We start from the raw sequence: 22690 nt of genomic DNA, 5'->3' as shown, positions 1-22690 counted from the left end.
CTCATTCTCACATTGTTTTATCAATCAGGATACCATGCCTTGGACTTCCTGGTGATCCAGTGGCTAAGACTCTGTGCTCCCAATGCAGGGGGTCTGGGTTCGATCCCTGGTCGGGGAACTAGATCCCACATGCCGCAGCTAAAGATTCCACACGTGGCATCAAAGATCGAAGATCCTGTGTGCTGTAACTAAGACCCAGTGCAGCCAAATAATTTAAAAATAAAAATACAACGACAAACTCTTCTTTAAAAAAAAAGAAACCCATGCCTCTGAGTATGCTAAATCCTGAGAATTTACTGTATTATTAACTATGAACATCCATCAGTCTGAGATTGCTTTTACCCGGATGCCCTTATATGGCTGAAGAAAAGGAGAAGTGAAGCCTATTAACAGTCCTGTGGGTGCTTCTGCCTTCACGATGCTGCCTCTTCTCTGAGGTACATACCTCCTTTCTCCTCATGATTAATCATGTCTAAACTCTAATTGTGTTTTCTCCTTTAAGGGAAACATGGTAGAAAATTTTATCTGAAATATTTTACATGTTTTTTTGTCTCCCTTTTACCTTCAGTTCCGTTCAGATGCAAAATTGTGTCTGACTCTTTGCAACTCCATGGACTGCAGCATGACAGGCTTCCCTATCCTTCACCATCTCCTGGAGCTTGCTCAGACTCATGTCTGTTCAGTCAGTGATGCTACCTAACCATTTCATCCTCTGCCACCCCCTTCTCCTCCTGCCTTCAATCTTTCCCAGCATCAGGGTCTTTTCCAACGAGTACGCGCTTGGCATCAGGTGGCCAGAGTATTGGAGCTTCAGCTTCAGTATCAATCCTTCCAATGAATATTCAGTGTTGATTTCCTTTAGGACTGGTTTGATCTCCTTACCATCCAAGGGACTCTGAAGAGTCTTCTCCAGCACCATTTTCAAAAGCATCTGTTCTTTGGCACTCAGCCTTCTTTATGGTCCAACTCTCATGTCCATACACGACTACTAGAAAAACCATAGCTTTGGACCTTTGTTGGCAAAGTGATGTCTTTGCTTTTTAATATGCTGTCTAGGTTGGCCTTAGCTTTTCTTCCAAGGAGCAAGTGTCTTTTAATTTCATGACTTCAATCACAGTCTGCAGTGATTTTGGAGCCCACGAAAATAAAGTCTGTCACTGTTTCTATTGTTTCCCCATCTATTTGCCATGAAGTGATGGGACCAGATGCCATAATCTTAGTTTTTTCGAATGTTGAGTTTTAAGCCAGCTTGTCCACTTACTTGTCAATAAAAAGAGCAATTAGGAAGTACAGAGAGACAAAGAATTAATTCCCGATTCTCCCACACAGTTCATCACTAAAGGAAACTACTGTTATTGGGGGATATTTTTCATGGTTTTTACACACACACACACACACACACACACACACACGAGTGATCTGCAGCATGCCAGTAATGGAGAACTAGAAAACAACAGTCCAATCCTATAAAAGTGACATCTATTAAAAAAAAAAATACCTAAAAGAAAAACAAGAAAGAATGAAAACCTAGCCTCCAGGGTAAAGGTTAACCACTGAACTGTCATTTAGAGTTGATGATTTGCTTCCCCCTAAGCCTAGAACTTTCAGGGAATTAGTTTATGATCCCAGGCAGCTTTCTCGGCAGGGGGGGAGGGTGCCCAGTTAGCCCTAATTATGACATTTTGTTTCACATTCCCACTTAAACAGCTAACCTTTTTTTTTTCTAATAGGTCTGGACTCTGGCAGCCACAGCTTGAACTGACTGAGCCTTTCTTTCTCTAAATGGCCTTTTGTGTGTGGATAATGACTCCACTCTCTTGAATAGGGATTTTTTTTTTTCCTACTTACTGTAGCTAAATGCATCCTTGGAAAAAACAAAGCAAAGAGAAATTGCAGTAAAATGGTACATGATGGCCCCCTGGGGTGGGGAGGTAGACTTAACTCTTAGACTTTCACACTTTGCTACCTTTGAAGTTTCCTACAGAATAATGTTTTGCTTCAGAGGTGGGGTGGGAGGGGGCTGTGGATTGGGGCCATGTTCTGGGTTGGGATTTAAAACAAGCTGTCACTGAGTTAAGGGATGCCTGGGTCTTCTCAGGACAAATACTGCTCTGCTTCTTGAGTGAGTTTATTGAGTGAGAGCCTGCCTCAGAGGAAGTCCTAGAAATGTTTCTTCTTGGTCAGCCTCAGGCTTCTGAGGGACATGGGTCATCCTTGTGCTAGGATTCCATGTGCTGCCTGAGCATACCATGTCTGTGGCATGGGAAAGAGTTGTGAAACATGAATGAAAGCTCTTGGAAACCCACTTGCTGTACCAAAGATTTAAAATTATATTCAAAAATTTCCATATTATAAAAAGAGTAATGGTATCAAAATTTACAAAATTGTAAGGCAGATTTTGACCTACCAGTGTTATATTTTAAACTAATTAAGGAGCTATCTAGATTTCTTTGTCATCCCAATATATTTCCTTACCAACTTAAAATCACAATAAGGCCAATTTTAAGGCCTAAGGACTGTGTGTTAGCAGAACCTTCCTACCTATACTAATTCGGGATCCTCTTCACTCCTTTCATTTATTCTCCTCCGGTATGTAAAAAGCACTTTGTACATTACTGTGGGTCCTGTCTGACTGTGGAGCGTAGCCCACCAGGCTCTTCTGTCCATTGTGTAAATACTGGTCTGTGTGATCTAATTGCCCTTCTATCCTGCACTGAAGTCCCTGCATTGCCCCGTGTTTACTTGGTCCTTAACTAATTCTGACCAATCCATTTCTGCCTCCTCATTCTTTGAGTATTTTTATAGCTTCATTTAATAAATTAATAACCCATAATGGGTTAATAAAAGGCCTTTAGGGATCCTAGGTTACAGTTCTTAGGAGATCTGTGACTTATTCACTCCCACTTCTGAGTGCCCTGGGCACCTCATCTTAAAAGGGAGTAATAATAACATACCTTCTTTACTCAAACAAGTGAAGATATATGTGGTATATGTATGTGTGTTTAACATTTTTAAAGTAAATGAAAAAAAAATAATAAAAATAAAAATAATGGATACATTAAAAAAATAGCTCTCATTGCATAGAGTAAATTTATTAGATTAATGTCTTATTTTCATTTAATATGTTACTTAGATGACTCACTTTCACTTATTTAACAGACAATTATTAAACATACACTATACACTGGAGATAAGCATGCATTTCAGAAGAGACCAAATGATTATTAAAATAAATTAAAATAACCTTGAAAAAAAAATAAAGTTCAGCCTCTGCGTAAGCAAGAGGACAGGAAATAGGACTGAAACGCAGAGAGAAGGAAGTTGAGGAGATTGTTTCATACAAAAAGACTAACTTGAGTGCTCGCTTCGGCAGCACATATACTAAAATTGGAACGATACAGAGAAGATTAGCATGGCCCCTGCGCAAGGATGACACGCAAATTCGTGAAGCATTCCATATTTTTAAGACAGCCCTCAGATTGGGAGAAAATAATAGCAAATGAAGAAACAGACAAAGGATTAATCTCAAAAATATACAAGCAACTCCTGCAGCTCAACTCCAGAAAAATAAATGACCCAATCAAAAAATGGGCCAAAGAACTAAACAGACATTTCTCCAAAGAAGACATACAGATGGCTAGCAAACACATGAAAAGATGCTCAACATCACTCATTATCAGAGAAATGCAAATCAAAACCACAATGAGGTACCATTACACGCCAGTCAGGATGGCTGCTATCCAAAAGTCTACAAGCAATAAATGCTGGAGAGGGTGTGGAGAAAAGGGAACCCTCTTACACTGTTGGTGGGAATGCAAACTAGTACAGCCGCTATGGAGAACAGTGTGGAGATTTCTTAAAAAACTGGAAATAGAACTGCCATATGACCCAGCAATCCCACTTCTGGGCATACACACTGAGGAAACCAGATCTGAAAGAGACACATGCACCCCAATGTTCATCGCAGCACTGTTTATAATAGCCAGGACATGGAAGCAACCTAGATGCCCATCAGCAGATGAATGGATAAGGAAGCTGTGGTACATATACACCATGGAATATTACTCAGCCATTAAAAAGAATTCATTTGAACCAGTCCTAATGAGATGGATGAAACTGGAGCCCATTATACAGAGTGAAGTAAGCCAGAAAGATAAAGAACATTACAGCATACTAACACATATATATGGAATTTAGAAAGATGGTAACGATAACCCTATATGCAAAACAGAAAAAGAGACACAGAAATACAGAACAGACTTTTGAACTTTGTGGGAGAATGTGAGGGTGGGATATTTCAAAAGAACAGCATGTATACTATCTATGGTGAAACAGATCACCAGCCCAGGTGGGATGCATGAGACAAGTGCTCGGGCCTGGTGCACTGGGAAGACCCAGAGGAATCGGGTGGAGAGGGAGGTGGGAGGGGGGATCGGGATTGGGAATACATGTAAATCCATGGCTGATTCATATCAATGTATGACAAAACCCACTGGGAAAAAAAAATAAAAATAAAAAAAAAATTAAAAAAAAAAAAAAAAAAGACTAACTTGAGACTTCCTGACGGCCCCGTGGTTGTGAATCTTCACTTCCAATGCAGCAGGGCATGGGTTCGATCCCTGGTTGAGAAACTAAGATCCCACATGCCTCTTGGCATGGCCAAAAAATTAAAAATAAGTCTAGCTTTGTGAATAGAGATAAATATTAGCAACAACAGCATATATATTAATTGAACTCAATCATTTTCAGTATATCACCAGAAATTCTGAATAGATTTCAAATATGCTACATTTTAAAAAAATACTATTAGAAATCCAGTGGGGTTTGGAGAAAGTTCAGGCAAGCAAACTCATCCCCTGTGAGGGTGTAAGTCAGCCATTTGTGAATAGTCCTTCTCTTCCTGGAAGACTTTTGAGACAAGTGCAGCTTTGCCCAATAGCTTTGGGCTGCAGCTGCTGAAGACGAGGACAGAGCTAAATCACAGAAAGATTGGTTTATAAACCTTGACTTTGCGTGTGGACAGAGTGCTTTTTGACTCATCAAATCTACACTTTCGGTGTGACCTAGTCTTTAAAATCCACGTGAGAATCTGAAAGGTGACTAAAGTTTCCAGGATGAAGAATGCTGACCATCTCAGAGTAACACTCCTTCTAAATGTTCTTTGTCCGTCTAGAGTTAACGTGAGGCAAACCACTGCTAGTGACCTGGATCTGCGCACACAGCCTTGGGACACTTTCTGAGCAAATGCTAACCAGTGACAGCTAAACCAAAAGAAAGGTTATAGACTAGGAGTAACAATTACAGTTCCATCATTGCCCATGGAATAGCGGCATTCTAATGTTGCTTCACACTATGTGTGGGATCCATTCATTCGTATGTTCACAAATCTTTATTGAGCATCTCTTACTTGCTAGACATGGTATTAAGGTCCAGCGATATAGGCAATAAACAGGATTATCTCTTCCCTCAAGAGGTCACTTTCTACTGGAAGAGACTGAATATAAATAACAAAATAATTATTCTCACTTGCTCCTGCCAGGTGAGTTCCTGCTACTGTTCTAAGTCAGCGGTCCCCAACCTTTCTGGCACCAGGGACTGGTCTCTGGAAGACAGTTTGCTGTGGACCTGATTGAGGGGGTGGGAGGGGATGGTTTGGGGATGATTCAACCACGTTACATTTACTGTGTACTTTATTTCTATTATGATTACATCAGCTCCACCTTAGATCATCAGACATTAGATCCCAGAGTTTGGAGACCCCTGTTCTAAGTGATTTGTATGTATCCACTCTCTTCATCTCACATTTATATGGGGTATATGTTATTATAATCCTTTTCTGCCCTTGACTGAACTGAGATGCAGAGATGTTTGTACTAGTACAAAGTCACACAGTAGTAGATGATGGAGTGGGTATTCAAACGCTCTTCACCACTGCCTCTGACACCATATTCTAAAAGAAAGGTATAGAAAGAGGATCAAAAATCCCTGGGAAGGGATTAGCACATTTGTTAAAACTTTGTTTTAGTCCTACTCCCATATATAACTGGGCTTCCTTGGTGGCTCAGCGGTGAAGAACCACCTGCAATGCAGGAGACATGAGAGACTTGGGTTTGATCCCTGAGTTGGGAAGATTCCCCTAGAGGAGGACATTGAAACCCACTGCAGTATTCTTGCCTGCAGAGTCCCATGGGCAGAGGAGCCTGGAGGGCTACAGTCCATAGGGTCATAACGTTGGACATGACAGCAACTTAGCATGCATGCACCCATGTATGACTACTGTTAACAGTCTGGTGAATTTCCTTTTGTCCCAACCAATCTATGTGCCTAGTTTTCTGCTCTAAAAGAAATAACTGTAATTATATTGTATATGCAATTTTAAACATGTAATTCCGAAGTCTGGCTGTAGGCCTTGAATGTTATTAAGCAACGACAGAGGAAGTCCTTGAAAATCATTGTTTAAGGGCTTTCATGGCCCGAGAGATACTGTTTTTTACACTACCTTTAAAAAACAACTTCGTTCACTTGGGAAGTATTCATTTACTTGTATAAAGTGTACATTACAAAAATAAGCAATTTCCCTGTATGACTCATCGTGAAGGCTCACCTACATATTGAAATAACTAGAAGTCTTGGGTATGAAAATGATATTTAAATACTTTTACATCCTCTTGCTGTTTAACCTAAGCAAGTTAAATTGGTGCATCAGAATTGTAAATGCATTTATAATTTTAGAAGGTTCCCCAAATATTCATCAAGAACTCAGTAAAAGTAATGTTTCTTTTATAGCAGTACTAAAAATTAGCAATGGTGGGGAGGGGACTTAAAGAACCATAATTATAGCCAGTCTTTCCATAAAGTGTACATCTGTTCAAATTTTAATGGTGGTATAAACAGGAGTACTTTGCACTCCCAGGGTTATGCATTTTAACTATTAGGAAAGCATGTGACACTCTTATTAGAAAAATAAGGAAGTGGGTAGGGGAAGAAGAAGAAAATGTGCTTCGGAGTTTTAAACTGTAGCTACTGACTTTCCTATCAGAAACCAATTTTACATCTGAACCCCCAACAGATCTGAGCAAATTTTTGGCTTGCCAACTGATGAGTTTAAAAATGAAGACCTCCTGTTGTTGCTTGATTTTCTTTCTGCTTCAGTTGTTCTTTCGAATAAACAACGCTGAAATGCTAAGGAAGCAATTTTCAGAAATGCGTTAGTAGTGAAATCACAGTTGTATGGTTGAGATCCCAGGTAGATGGACTTCATCTGTGTTACCCAAAGCCTCTGTAACATTCTAATGTTACTTAAAGGTGGAGAAATCAGTGCTTAGGGAAAGGAATTTCTTAGCTGGGAAGACAAAAACAATAAAATTGCATAGTCATGAAGTCATTAAAACAAACTCTAGCTTTTTCCTTATGATTGTCATGTTCACTAAAATCTTGCTGTAACATTGATTTGATAGTAAATTCTTCAATATAGGACAAATTTGAAAAGCAATAATATTAGGCCCAAGCACTTCACTTAGATTATCTCCTTTGAGTCTCATAACTACCGTACGAGATAGCTACCATCATTTCCTTGGTTGTCTAGATAAGGAAGTTGAGGCACAGAGATTTTTAAATATTAATAACTAGCCCACGTTTACAGTTAGGGAGTGGTAGGGCTGGAATGTGAACACAGATAAGGTTTCCCAATGCCTTATTTTTTGTCACTTCCTCCTTCAAAATCTCCAATGGCAACTAATAGTCTTTCAATCCAAATGATAAGAGATGATATATCTTTTTGGCGCTATCTTGGGAGAAGAGGGAATGAATGAAGGCACAGGGAAGGGAAGGCACCATTTTTTTTTTTTTTTAAACCCGCCTTTCAGGAAAGTTGCCAAGAGAGTAAAACTTCAAAGTTCTCATCACAAGGAAAAAAATTTTGTAGCTATGTGTGGTGATGGATGTAATTTATTGTGGTGATCATTTCGCAGTATATATAAATACCAAATCATTAACTTGTACATCTTAAACTAATATAATGTTCTGTGTCCATCATATCTCAATAAAAAGAAAAACAACTTGGTGATTCTGTTTTCAGTTCTCCAACCTTTTCTCTCCTTCCCTCACCATCTCTGGCCTGTAGTTGGGTTCAGCCAATGGGAGGCCCTGGCAGGAGAAAGCAGGGCTGGAGGAGGCAGAGATTGCAATATTTCTTCCTCACATCATCCCCACTTCAGTACTTGTCTCTGGTAATTACTACATCTTTTCTGCAAAATGACTCCCCTTGCTCTTTCAGCCCCAGGGCTGCTATCAGCCTTCTGTTGCTAGAAAAAAAGTGAAAGTGTTAGTTGCTCAGTCGTCTCCAACTCTTTGCCCCCAGGGTCCTCTGTGCGTGGGATTTCCCAGGCAAGAATATTGGAATGGATTGCCATATTTTTCTCCAGGGGATCTCCCCAACCCAGGAATTGAACTCAGGTCTCCTGCGTCGCATGCGGATTCTTCACTGTCTGAGCCACCAGAGAAACCCCTGTTGCTAGTCCCATCCCTTCTTACTCCTCTCCTTAAGTCATCCCTTCAGTAAAGTGGAGCTTGAATTATTAGGAGGAAATTCTGTTTCCTCTTGAGACCTGACTGCTAGACTTGTCCTTCTAGTCTTATTCCTCTCTCCTCTCTACATAAATCCTTTCATTGATTAAATATTCACTGAGTCGGGTGCTCTCCCAAGGCTGGTGGTGAAGAACATTAGATTAATGATGTGGATAAAGTCTTTGCTTTCCTTGTACTTAACTATATGCTTTCATTTCCCCATGCTTTTGTCCATTCCCTATTCCTCACTCATCTCTTGACAACTGAAATTTTTTAAGCCCCAGTTCCAATATTTCTTCTTCAACATGGCAACATTCACACGTCTTTTGAGCACTGTGAAGGGCTAGGTTCTGTGCTAGCAGTGAAGATTCTAAAAAGAATTCTGAAAGCATTCATCGGTCACCCTGCATTCCAGTTCTTCTTTCTGAGAATCCAGAACTCTGAAAAACCCAGAGGAACAGAAGGAATTTTCCTAAGTGGGCGGCCACTGACCGTTTGCCCCTTTGAAATGATCAGCTTCCCCAGATGATAAAGAGATGTTTGTGTCCCAGGATGATAAGATTATGAAAGCATTTTTCTGTAAACCATTTCCAAACAGCAAGGCTCTGGGGCTCCTTTGCCTCAAGATAGGGGTGTGTTGCAGAAAGCAGAAGTTTTCCTTAGACAACCTGCCTTCCTGACTATTGTTTCTAGAGGCCTGAACTCTTGAGGAAGTCATGGTGGTGGGGAGAGGAGGGATGAAGGTGGTTGGAGGCAGGAGATGAAACCGGTGAAGACTCAAGACAGGGTAGAGGCCACTGCATGGCATTCCAGAGAGGTGGCCATGGTTGTAAGTGTCCCCAGGAAGTCTGACTTCTAGTCCCTCAGCCAGGATAAAGGCCCGGGGAGGCTAGAGCAGGGGGTTCCCAAGCTCTCTGCACCCCCCGCCCAGATTGGCAGCACAGTGCCAGCCCTCACCTTCTAGGGATATAGGTAGCAAGAAACAAGACCACCTTAATCTCCTCTGAAGTTTGTTTTTTTTTTTCTTTTTTTTCCCCAATTATTTTTATTAGTTGGAGACTAATTACAATATTGTAGTGCTTTTTGCCATACATTGACATGAATCAGCCATGGATTTACATGTGTTCCCCATCCTGAACCCCCTTCCACCTCCCTCCCCATCCCGTCCCTCTGGGTCTTCCCAGTGCACCAGCCCTGAACACTTGTCTCATGCATCCAACCTGGACTGGCGATCTGTTTCACACTTGATAATATACATGTTTTGATGCTGTTCTCTCAGATCATCCCACCCTCGCCTTCTCCCATAGAGTCCAAAAATCTGTTCTATACATCTGTGTCTCTTTTTCTGTTTTGCATATAGGGTTATCGTTACCATCTTTCTAAATTCCATATATATGCGTTAGTATACTGTATTGATATTTTTCTTTCTGGCTTACTTCACTCTGTATAATGGGCTCCAGTTTCATCCACCTCATTAGAACTGATTCAAATGAATTCTTTTTAATGACTGAGTAATATTCCATGGTATATATGTACCACAGCTTCCTTATCCATTCGTCTGCTGATGGGCATCTAGGTTGCTTCCATGTCCTGGCTATTATAAACAGTGCTGCGATGAACATTGGGGTGCACGTGTCTCTTTCAGATCTGGTTTCCTCGGTGTGTATGCCCAGGAGTGGGATTGCTGGGTCATATGGCAGTTCTATTTCCAGTTTTTTAAGGCATCTCCACACTGTTCTCCATAGTGGCTGTACTAGTTTGCATTCCCACCAACAGTGTAAGAGGGTTCCCTTTTCTCCACACCCTCTCCAGCATTTATTGCTTGTAGACTTTTGGATAGCAGCCATCCTGACTGGCGTGTAATGGTACCTCATTGAGGTTTTGATTTGCATTTCTCTGTTAATGAGTGATGTTGAGCATATTTTCATGTGTTTGTTAGCCATCTGTATGTCTTCTTTGGAGAATGAAGTTTGGTTTTTAAATAAGGTAATTGACACACATCAGATCCTGAGGTTGCTTTATTTCCTAGCAGCTGGATGTACAGCCTACTATGGTTTTTTTCTAGCATGGCTCGGTGCTATTGAGTTGACATCACCTCAAATCTGTATCTAAATTTGTATGTGAGTCATTAAATTGTATTTACAAAACCTTGAGCCGCTTATGAGAGAAATAAAATTGTAGTTCCCTGGGTAAGTAGGAGGATTCCTTCCAAAAGGGCCTTTTGTTTTCCTTGTTTGCTTATAGTTTTAGTAGAAGAGAAGGAGAGAGAGAGAGGAAAGAGAGAGAGAGAGAGAGAGAGAATTGACCAAGTTTAAGAGATGTTTTATCAAATCATTGTCATTTAAGGTAGGAGTTGGCAAACTATGTCCCACAGGCCAAATCCAAGCATCCCCTGCCTTTGTATGACCCATGAGCTGAAGATAATCTTTACATTTGTAAATGGTTGAAAAAATCAAAAGAAGAAAAATATTTGGTGACACGTAAAATATATGAGATTCAAATGTCAATGTCCATAATAAAGCTTTATTGGAACATGACTAGCCTCACTTGTCTGTGGGGCTGCTTTTGTGCAATAATGCAGTGGAGTAGTTGCAACAAAGACCCCCTAAAACCCAAAATATTTACTACCTGGCCCTTTATAAAAGTTTGCTGACCCTTGATGTGGCATGAATGTGGCAACTCTTATTCCTAGGCTTTCATCCTGGCTGTCCAAGAGAGGATCTGGCTACCTAATACCCGGATTCTGTTTAAATACGGAGAAGACAAAGGTTATTACTCACACAGCATCAGAAGGTCAGCATCAGAATAAACTAAGTCCAAAAAGGGGGCCATGGGATTTCCCTGGAGTTCCTGTGGTTAAGACTCTGCCTTCCAATGCAAGGAGTGTGGGTCTGATCCCTGGTCAGGGAGCTAAGACCCCACATGCCTCATGGCCAAAAAGCAAAACATAAAACAGAAGCAATATTGTAACAAATTCAATAAAGACTTTAAAAATGATCCACATCAAAAAACAAAACAACAACAAAACCAAAAGGGGGGCCATTTTTATGAGTTAAACAGAAATCAATGCATTTTGAATGAGTTTAGCCTGAGGAAGTACTCCCAGAGACATTCTAATAATATTAATAGCTTCCACTTACAGAACTCTTATTATATGCCACCTACTTCGTTAGCAACTCAATTTAATCCTCAAAAACAACCCTGAAAAGTCGGCATTTTAAAGATGTGATGAAGGTAAGGCAATGAGTTGAAATATAAAAATCAAAAGATGTGTTCAATCCACATGAAACGCTACAGGTTGGGGGAGGCCTGAGAAAGTGCCTCTGAAGTACGGGACCAAAGGTTGAGATTTCTGCCCATCTGACAGGAGGTCTGTTCTTGGGATAGATAAGATCAACATCACAGAGTTGTCATAGGGGATCAGTAACGTAACTCATAAAACTAACAGTGTCTGGCAAGTAGTGGTTGCCAACAAAGGTTGGTTTATTTTCTTCCCTTTTTTTTCTAATTAACTATCCTATTTGCAACATGGGTGTGGATTTTGCCTAAAGAAAGACTATGAGAGTGCAGCAGCAAATAATACAGATGGTTCCTGGTAGGGGCTGGGCAGGGTACAGGGCAGACAGGGACAGGAGTGTGAGCATTGATTCTTAAGATATTATTTCCGTATTATTTTGATTTTTAACCATGTAAATATATTTGCTATCAAAAAAATTAAATGAAAACTATGTAATGAAGGGACTTCCCTGGTGGTCCAGTGGTTAAGACTCTGTGCTTCCATTGCAAGGGGCGTGAGTTCAATCCCTGGTTGAGGAAATAAGACCCTATATGCTCAGCAGTGTGGCTAAATTTTTTAAAAAAGAAAAAAGGAGAAAAATGTGTAATGAGTTTTAATTTGAGACCTATAGATTTTAGAGCCTCCCTACTTGAGAAACCTACTCAATTGTATGATTGTGGCTCATCATTACAGATTTCATTTCATCCTATTTGTTTGTTTGTTTTGTTTTCTTTGAAATTAACTTATTCCTTGGTTTGAAAACTTAAGTACATATCCCAGTGTTTTTGTTATACAGGTAACTCCTGTGAATAGTAGTGATTCTTAGCCAGTAGTTTATTTTTATAACAAAAATAGTTTTTAACAAAAAAAGTTTCTGAGAGCTTAGTATATTGTATTTCCAGTCATTTTCTATCTACTAATTCAATCCAGTAACATTATTGTTTCAACCACATGTATCTAGTGGGTGAAACACGACTTACCAAAGTGTTAGTCACTTGGTCGACTTTTGCGAACCCATGGACTATAACCCGCCAGGCGCCTCTCTGCATGGGATTCTCTAGGCAAGAATACTGGAGTGGGTAGCCATTCTCTTCTCCAGGGGATCTTCCAGACCCAGGGATTGAATCCTAGTCTCATGCATTGCAGGCAGATTCTTTACCACTGAGCCACCGGTCAAATGAAATAATAACATACTTAGAAGTTAAAAGAATTGTTTCTGAGCTTACTAAAACATTTCAATGGCTTGTGATTATAGAGAGATTCAAGTCCTATCTCTGTACCAGAAAGTACACAGCCCTCTGGGGCCTGGTTTCCGCCCTCCTCTCTGCAGTCCAGCCCCCAAGACCCCGGCTTGGTCTTCCAACATCCCTAAACCACTTGCCTATCTCAGATTCCTCATGCTGTCTCTCACCTAAGTGCCTGCCACTTGGTAGATGCTTAATCAATATTTGATAAACTGATGAATGAATGGCCAGTAGACTCTCTGATATTGATTTAATTTTCCAGAATACTGTTCTTATTCGAGAGGAATGAGACAGGCTAAATTGCTTACCATGCCTACAAGCCATTCCTCTTCATAATTGTGTGTAACTTCCTAATTGCTTAAATTGGCTTTTATGAACAAATCTCTTCTGAGTTTAGTTTACTATGGATCAAATCATCTATAGTAAATTGATGAAAACAAGCTTCAAGCCCCACTTGGCCTATGGCCTGGAATGGACACTACAGAAGTCAGTGAGGGAAGAGGTTTCAGAAAAAGAAACCTTCTCTCCTTATCCCTTAAGGGTAATGGTGTAGAGTCTCACGGGGGATGAGACAGGTTGGGACCTGGGACCCTTTGTGGCAACGCCACAATGCTTGCACCTAGACACGTCCCTCCTTGAGCAACAAACTGCAAAGAAACTATTTGGGACTAAAAATAACTGTGTGAATGCACAGTTGGGGTAAATTCTGGACAAAAGATACAAAGGCATCAAAAAACCCAGCTGCCACTTCAGGAGAGCTCGGAACAAGTGCAAGGTACTGGGGTACTGTGTATGCCCCCGCACACAACACCACCAAAGGGGTGGGCAGACCACCTAAGCCACCCCTCTGGCCCGGGCCCTGGACACACACCTCCCCTCACCTCAATAAGGAGCAAACTCCGCCCTGAGGGAGCCAGCAGCAAGGGAACCTACTGTTTGTTATCGCTCCCCGCCCCGCTCCGCCTTGCTGTAGCAGGGACCCAGTAAAACCTTGCCTGGAAAAAGAAGAAGAAAGAAGCATTTGAGAAGCACAAACAAGTTCCCTTCCCTCTCCCCACTCTAGAAAAGTCCCCGGACCCATACCCCATTTCCAGGGCATCCTGAAGAGCCACGGCCTCTTTAGAAGTCCACTTTTACTCTCTTTCTAAAGACTTCATAGACCATGTTCTAATTAGGATAATGTTCAAGGCTTTTTTTAACTTGGTCCCAACTGTACCCTTTTGCACTATTTCGCCCAATAAAGCTCTCTACTCTGATTTGGTCAGTTTCCTCAAGATATATGCTCTGTTCATTTCTACCGTCAAATCTTCAACCATATTCTTCCCATTAAAAAAAAAAAAATCCCTAGGTTGGTTTGTTTTTAAAGTGGTTTGTTTTGTTTATGCCAATTAAAATTCTATATGTCATGAAAGCCTAAATAAAACCTATCTCTTTCCCATGATCTTCCCTAGCATCTGCTGTTTATACCATAACATCTAATACTTGTCTATAGGTACCCTAATTGCTTCCCAGTTGCAAATAGGAGTTTATTTATACCTCTTGTCTCCTCAAATAGAAGGAATATTCTTCTGAGACATTGTCTGGGCCTTCTCATCCTTTATTATTTTTTCGCAATGCCTACCACAGAGCTAGTTGGACTGAGTAGGCATTCTAAAAATACCAATTAAATTGAATCTCCATAAAGTATTTTCTATTGGAAGGAATAAAATGAATATATAAGACCTACCATGATAGGTGTTTATTCTTTGTTATCTAAAGTCGTCCCCATACAATGCTGCCAAGTATGCATTATTAGCCCCATCTTTTAGAGATGAAGACCCAAAACATTTAGCAACTGTTCACAGACATTTAGCAACTCACCTCAGTGTCACTCAGCTTGTATATGGAAGAACTGGAATTTGAAAACACATCTGCTTGATAGCAAAGCTTTTTTCTCTCTCTTTCCAATCAGTCTTTTACTAGTAGCTGACAGTGGTACTAATCTTTTAAGACTGAAGGGTATAACCTGTTAGTATGTATTCTAAGTAGGTAATTTGATGGAAAGAAATTAGTTTTGCCTATATAATGGCTTTTTTATCTTTGAGACAAGATTAAAATTGCATAAGGGACAGCTTCTCATGATCAAATAAAATATGGAAACACAAGGAGGGATCATTAAGGAAATAAACTCAATAGATAGAGAAATAAAGCCTTCCCCATCTTCGTTAACTAACAGAAATATTCTGCCTTTAGACAAACTTCAGGCTGCCTGATTTCTCGAAGAGGCAGCAAGAATGTCAAGGTATGTTTTCTACTGCTTGGAAAGGATCTTTCAAAGACAGGATTTTTTTTTTCTTTCTTCTTTAATTTCAAAAGACCAGCTAAGATAGCAGTATAAGTTTAATGTCTAATATTTTCCAAAATAAAATCGAGGCACAATATGTCAAGAAATCAAAATGGCAAAAAAAAAAAAAAACAGTCTTGTAAAATTCTTTCTGGAAACCCAGATCCTCTTTCCACCTATGAACATCAACCGCATAACCCATTCTCCCAAACCCTGGGTCCTCCACCGACCTTGGAAATGGAGTATGTGTGGGTTTTCTCTGCTGGCTTTTTGGTTTCTCTTGTGGTTCTCACTGAGCAGGAGACCCTGGCGTTCTGGGCTGGGTGTGGGCAGAGGGTATCTCCAGAAGCTGCCTGACTCAGGCAGGATGGCATATGGCAGACAGAAGAAAGGATTCAGCCCAACTCACGGCCAGGCAACTCCTCCTGAGAAACTTCCAAGCCCCAGGTGTGAAATGACTACAGACACATTCATTTACTGGACATCTTTGTTTCTAGTGCCCACTGCTTCTCCTGCCAGTCAGATCCGGAAACTCACGTAACAAGCCATACCTCTGTAAGTCCTCCCACTGATAAATATCATTCTGAGACTGGATAATAAGAGGAAGGGAAAGGATGAGGGGGAGGGAAGGGGCTTTTTGAAGGAGGATGAAGCTTTCTTTACATGGAAAAGCCATTTCCTTTTATTCTAACCTCGGGCTTCTTTTAATTTTAAGCTATTAATTTGAAATAGCTAATCAGTTGCCACAGGCATACACACATTGCCAAGACTGCAAAATACCTGTCCTTTCCTAATCAACCCTAGAGTGATCATGATTTATATGTATAACATGCACTTAGCCTGAAAAGCCCAGGCACTTTCTGTAGGATGATTCACAGAGATTAATCAGTAGGATTTTCTAATCCATTCTAATGGATGAGAGACCCAGGGAGAACTGCAGTGTTTTCACGATGGAATAAGAGAGTGAACACACACACTTCATAAAAACAAAACAAAATCCCCAAAACCACAAACTCTAGGAAGAGCTTTCACAAAACTTCCTTTACCCGTTGATTTGGCCAAGTGTCATTTTGTTTTGAATGTTTTATCTTTCTCAGTGGAGTACTTGTGGAAATGTCCTAGGAGCCCCCGAAGTGAAGCAAGGTTTACATAGCACGAGCTTTCATTGCTGCTCTGATACCAAATATTTACTGGGAAGCAGGATGGGTTTCTTCATTTAAATGAGAATTATTTGGTTTGGCTTAATGAAGCAAGAATTAACTGTTAGCTCTCTCACTTAACCCACTGCTGTGATGTATCTATCTTTATTAAGGAAACCTAATATCGCCTTGGCAGATCACAGCAACTCTATGCTTTTGAGGGAATTGGTAAGAAAGAAGAACACTGATTCTAATTGAAATGACAGCAGGAATTTGAGCAGAATGCAGTAGTCTGCATTGAAATGTTCCTGCCATCCCAGTTAGAGTTTGTGTCCTGACTTCTACCCAAATGGTCAATCAGACCTTCAGTGACCTTGCAAAGCAATGTTTTGGCCACACTCTTAAATCTACTCTGGGGACTTCATTTCCATAATGGAGTGTTCATTCAAGGAAAAGCACAACTCCATCTTCATTAAGTGTCAGACTCAGCATAGCAACTTCCCCTGGCATTCTGCTATTCAAGTCAACTGCAGTGTTGACCCAATTAAGATTATGAAATATCTTGGGAACATTATCCTAGGGGACATGGGTGGGAAATGGTCAGTTTACACTTAATTGAATTTGACTCGTCTTTTCCAAAAAGTCTTTCTCAAAGTGAGGTGTATTCAATATTGTCATTAAAATATAATCAACATTCAAGTAAGTAGATTTCTTAGGTGAAACATGTTTATTATTAAGCTCATTACAATATTAGAGATAAAGGGTCACAAGAAAAAAGAATGTAGGAGCCAAGAGAAGTCACTGAAGACTAGTTTTTCAAATAGAAATACTATTCGAGATGCTACTTTATGATAGTACTATTTTATTTTAGTGCCTGCCTCTCAAAAATCTCAATATACTTTACCGAAAATGTCTTTTTTTTACTATTGTCTTAGATTCTGAATTTCATAACTTCAAAGATATGCCTTTTCCCGGTAATAAAAGAGAATTCTTTAACTTTTTTTTACAGTAGATCGCATAGCAGATTGCTAAAACATCATTTTGGTAGAATAATTTTTTTGTCCTTTTCTATATATCCTTGTCACTGTTTCCTAATTGAATATTTTAAGACATAAATAATATATTAAAATATTATTTAATGTATTTATATATTAAATATATATAGATATAAAATATATAGAGATATATTAAAATATATAGAGATATAAAATATATAGAGATATTATAATACATAGAGATATATAAGTATATATATATATATAGAGAGAGAGAGATAAATAAATATATAGATAATATATTTAACCCCATACTGCCTAGAATGGACTGGAACATGAATATCTTCAGGCCACATTATTCTTAGGGAATTTGTTTTCAATCTGGTATTGCAAACATGGGAAAATAAGTAGTAGAATATGGAATTAACTTGTTGTGTTGCATGTCAATAACTAGGCTTGCCATATCAGTTGGACCTCAGGTCTAATACATGCCCAGTAACTTTTTGGATAGTTGTAGGTGGAGCAATTACTTGGTGACGATATGTCTGCAGAACACCTAGATACCTTGGAATGATGTACTGATAATTCGATTCCCCTCACCCAATTTTTAACAAATCTCTGTGTGTATAAAGGGAACTTGAGTGTGTTCCTGAGAGATGCTGTATAGTTCACCTGGTCTAAGATTTCTCTCTCCTTGTTCTAACTGAGGTGATCCCATTTTAATGTGCCTGTTACCTATCAAAGTGGATGTCAGAGTACATTTCCCCCACAAGAGACGGCTTCTGTGGATAAGCGATGCAGGAATATCTAGATTGTCACATGCTCTAGAAACCTGTTGGGTTTTACAAATGCTCTAAATTTAGAGTTGCTAGTTTTAGGGCATGCAAGCGTGTGGGAAACTGTCAGTCAGAAGCAGAGCTTAACATTTACAGTGACTTTGGATATTGAAATAGGATTCCTTTTTGTCCTCAGCTGTAAGCTCAGAAATGGAGTGGAACAAGTTAATTAAAACATTGGTGGCTTAATACTTTTCAGCCTCTGATAGCTTCTAGTCAGCACCCCTCGGGAACATTCTCTGTTATTGTGAAGCTCATCCAGAGCCAATAGAAAGATTCCTTAACAAACACAGTAATTTCTTCTAAGCTCTTTCTACCCTCTCTTTTAAGATCTGAAGATGACAGTTTTGTGGACTATCTGTTGATGCTTCAACCCCTCTATGATACCATGGAAAAAGTAGAGAATATCACATTTCACAAGTATATACCTAGAAAATAGCTTTATCAGCAGGCATCAACTTATCTTTTCCTATGCACAGACTTTGAACAGTCTGCCCACCAGCAATTGGCTAAATCCTGAGGAATAAATAACAACAAAATCCTTCATAGGTTTCTAAGGTTATTTTTGGCCCTTGGTGTCCTAGATATAGAAATATATGGGAAGAGGTTTATTTGTATGTTGAACTCTTTGCTCTGTGTGGAATTATTTGAAGAATTTTTTTTTCCACCAAAATATTTTACTATACAAGGAGTGAGAATGTATTCATGGAATGTTCCTCTTCTAGAAGTTGCTCACTGGTGGCCCACAGGCCACATCTAGCCTGCAGACATGCTTTTTGTGGTCTATGCGTCTTCTAATTAATTGACTTAGGAGGCCTTTTATGTCAATTGGAAATTTTACATAGAAATAGATTTCAGGATTTAAAAAAAAAAAATCTGTCACCAGTGGGTCTGCACTGTTTTGAGGCAGGAGTTAAGTAGAATCTGCCCTTTAGATGTGACTCAGTCCCTCCATAGACGGGAGTGGACCCTCGTATACCAGGCATAAGTTCTCTCATTGCCCTCTTCAAATGTGACACGGGCCTTTTGGTCACCCCCTTTAGGTAAGCATGGGCCCTCAAGTTTGCCACGGTTCTCCACAAATCACAAATCAAATCCTACTGAAGGCTTACCAAAGACATTTGCTTTTGTGATCACTGCTCTTGACAAAGAACTTTTGGATATCATAATCTTAACTAGCAGTAACAAGAGAGAAACTAAGTCAGAAAGAGAAAGCCAAACATCGTGTATTCATGTATATGTGGAATCTGAAAAAAGTGGTACAGACTCTTTATTTACAAAGCAGCAGAAATAGAGACACAGATGTGGAGAACAGATGTACTATACCAGATACCAGTGGGGAAACTGGGGGTGAAGTGAATTGGGACACTGAGATTGACACATATACGTGATTGATACTGTTAATATGTATAAAATAAGTAACTAATGAGAACCTACTACATAGCACAGGGAACTCTGCCCAGTGCTCCATGGTGATCTTAAATGGGAAGGAAAACAACAGAAGAGGAAATTATATGTGTATGTATAGCTGATGCACTTTGCCATAGAGTAGAAACTAAAACAACATTGTAAGGCATCTGTATTGCAATACAAATTTAAAAAAACAGAAACTATGATACACGCTTTTTTGAGTTCCTTAAATAACTTCCTTTCCATGGAGATGAACCGTCATTCATTAAGTGCCTGTCATGTGCCCAACATCATTCTTACTCTGTCTCATGTGATCATTACAAAAACTCCAAGTAGTTATTCTATAGACTAGGGAAATGGAGCTCAGAGAGGCTGAGTGACTTGCCCAAAATCACACAGCTCTTAACTGGCAGCACTAAATAGCATTTCTAAGCCCTCCTGTTTCCAAGTTTTCTTCCCTAGTGGCTCAGATGGTAAAGAACCTGCCTGCAATGAAGGAGGCCCAGGTTCAATCCCTGGGTGGGGAAGATCCCCTAGAGAAGGGAATGGCAACCCACTCCAGTAATCTTGCCTGGGAAATCCCATGAGCAGAGGAGTCTGTGGGCTATAGTCTATGGGGTCGCAAAAGGTTGGACATGATTGAGCAACTAACACTTCCACTTCCTGGTTCCAAAGCCCAGACTCCTCCACTAAACCTCCTGAAGACTTCAGATGACTTGACCCAGAATCGCATTCCTCTTACCACATCCCTGTTGAGAGTAAGGAACTGAGTCAGAGAGGTGGAAGAGAGAAAGGGAAATTTTAAACTTTTTTTCTCAATGGCTACGTAAACATTTCCTTCTTAGAATTACAATAAAATTTCCTATTTTGGTTTTTGTAATTCCTCAGGACAAATTATGAAACGTACATGTGGATCTTGTAGGCCACTAGCAGGCTGGCATCCACGTGGCTTTTCTTTTTTTTTCCCCACTGGCTTTGTATTCGCACCTCTAATTGCTGCACAGCTGTAAGGAGCTCAAATTGTAATAAAAGTGGTTTAGTGCCAACTGTACATTTATAATGGTCTTTGATTCCCCCCTAGGCTTTGACAATCTCTCTTAATTATCTGTCTGTAGGCTTGAAGTTTCTTTGCCAAGTCTATCTTCATTTTCTGTAGTGTCCCAAACTACCACCTTAGAGGAATTTCTTCAGAAGTGAAAACTGGCCCCAAGCCCTCATATGGGGGAAGGTCAATGCAAGTGATGAAGTTGACTTGAAAACTTACTCCAGTGAGGAGGCCCTTTAAGAAAAGGCATTAGGTGGGAATTTACTGAATGACACAGGAAGCTCAAATCCAGTGCTCTCTGATAACCTAGAGGAGTGGGATGGGATGCGAGGTGGAAGGGAGGTTTGAGAGGGAGGAGACATACTTACACCTATGGCTGATGTATGGCAGAAACCAACACAATATTGTAAAGCAGTCATCCTCCAGGCAAAAATAAACTATTTAATTTAAAAGCACACACACACAAAGCCACACAGGACCCACTCTGTTTTAAAAATAAAAGTTGTAAAAATGGGAGTGAGGGAGACAAAAAAGAACACTAAACAGTCCAGAATTGGGGGAAAATAACAGTTTAGTTGAGCTGATGCGCTGGTGAAGGTTAAGCTTCCTTCTGCTCTCTGTAGCTCCAAATTCCTGCTTTTGCCCCAACAGACTTAAACAACCATCTCCATACCTTCTTTCAGTTATTCATTGAAACCTTCTCTGGGCACATATATAAAATGAGACCTGCATTCATCTCTAGCCCCCTACACTGCTTTATCCTCTTCTTTTCACTCTTATCACTGCCTCATTCTATTATATATTCAGTTGTTTTATATATTGTTTGCCCTTTCACCTAAACATCAGCTCTCTGAGCACAAGGACCTGGTCTATGTGTTCACTTCTTATACCCTAGCACCTTATGCATGACACATGATAGAAGCTCAATAAGTATCAGTTATTCCTACTATGTACATAGAGTCTGAAAATGAATAAGACGTGGTTTCCACCTCCAAAGTATCCATCGGCTTTTTGGAGAGACAGATGCAAACAGAAATGCAACTCATTCTTTGAGAACTTGACCTGTTCAGTTCTGCCTGAATGAGAATCTGCCTGCAATGCAGGAGACGCTGGTTCCATTCCTAGGTTGGGAAGATCCGCTGGGGACGGGATATGCTACCTTTTCCCGTATTCTTGGGCTTCCCTGTTGGCTCAGCTGGTAAAGAATCCACCTGCAATGCGGGACACCTGGGTTTGATCCCTAAGTTGGGAAGATCCCCTGGAGAAGGGAAAGGCTACCCACTCCCGTATTCTGGCCTGGAAAATTCCGTGGACTGTATAATCCCTGGGGTCACAAAGAGTCAGACATGACTGAGCAACTTTCACTTTCATGACTTTAGCAAAAGTGATTTAACTTATTGGCTGTTGGATTCCATAGTGGGATGGTTAAGTTTATGTTTCAACTTGACTGCCATAGAGTGCAAAGGTATTTGGTTGAACATTATTCTGGGTGTGTCTGTGAGGGTGTTCCTAGTTGAGATGAACATTTGAATCAGTAGACTGAAGAAAGTAAATTGTCCTCCCTCATGGGTTGGCCTCATCCAATCAGTTGAAGGCATAAATAGAACAAAAACCCTGACACCACATAAGCACCACCACTACCACCCCACCCTCCTGCTCCCCAGGAGTAAGAGGGGACTCCTCCTGCCTGGATACTCTGCCCTTGGTCTTCTCTGATTTTTGGACTTGGACTGAACCATTATCAGCTCTTCTTGGATCTCAAGCCTGTCAGCTTTCACACTGGAACTTGAACTATCAGCTCTTAGACCTTTAGATTCCAAAAATGGAATTCCACATTGGTTCTCCTGAGTCTGCAG

The 22690-nt window shown here is 40.2% G+C and overlaps 1 protein-coding gene and 1 non-coding gene across 3 annotated transcripts in view; both read left to right on the top strand.

The window, feature by feature from the left end:
• The window catches only part of RASGEF1B (RasGEF domain family member 1B), a 623896-nt gene that overhangs the window by 526984 nt on the left and 74222 nt on the right, over window positions 1-22690 (top strand). The gene's annotated exons all lie outside the window — the stretch shown is intronic.
• On the top strand, window positions 3358-3464 carry LOC122428527. Its single transcript, XR_006265745.1, has one exon. It is a non-coding gene; the product is annotated as a U6 spliceosomal RNA (small nuclear RNA).

Source organism: Cervus canadensis, chromosome 26 (assembly GCF_019320065.1).
Source record: "Cervus canadensis isolate Bull #8, Minnesota chromosome 26, ASM1932006v1, whole genome shotgun sequence".
In the NCBI taxonomy this organism is placed as follows: Eukaryota; Metazoa; Chordata; class Mammalia; order Artiodactyla; family Cervidae; genus Cervus; species Cervus canadensis.
This window is presented reverse-complemented; position numbering and strand designations above follow the sequence as displayed.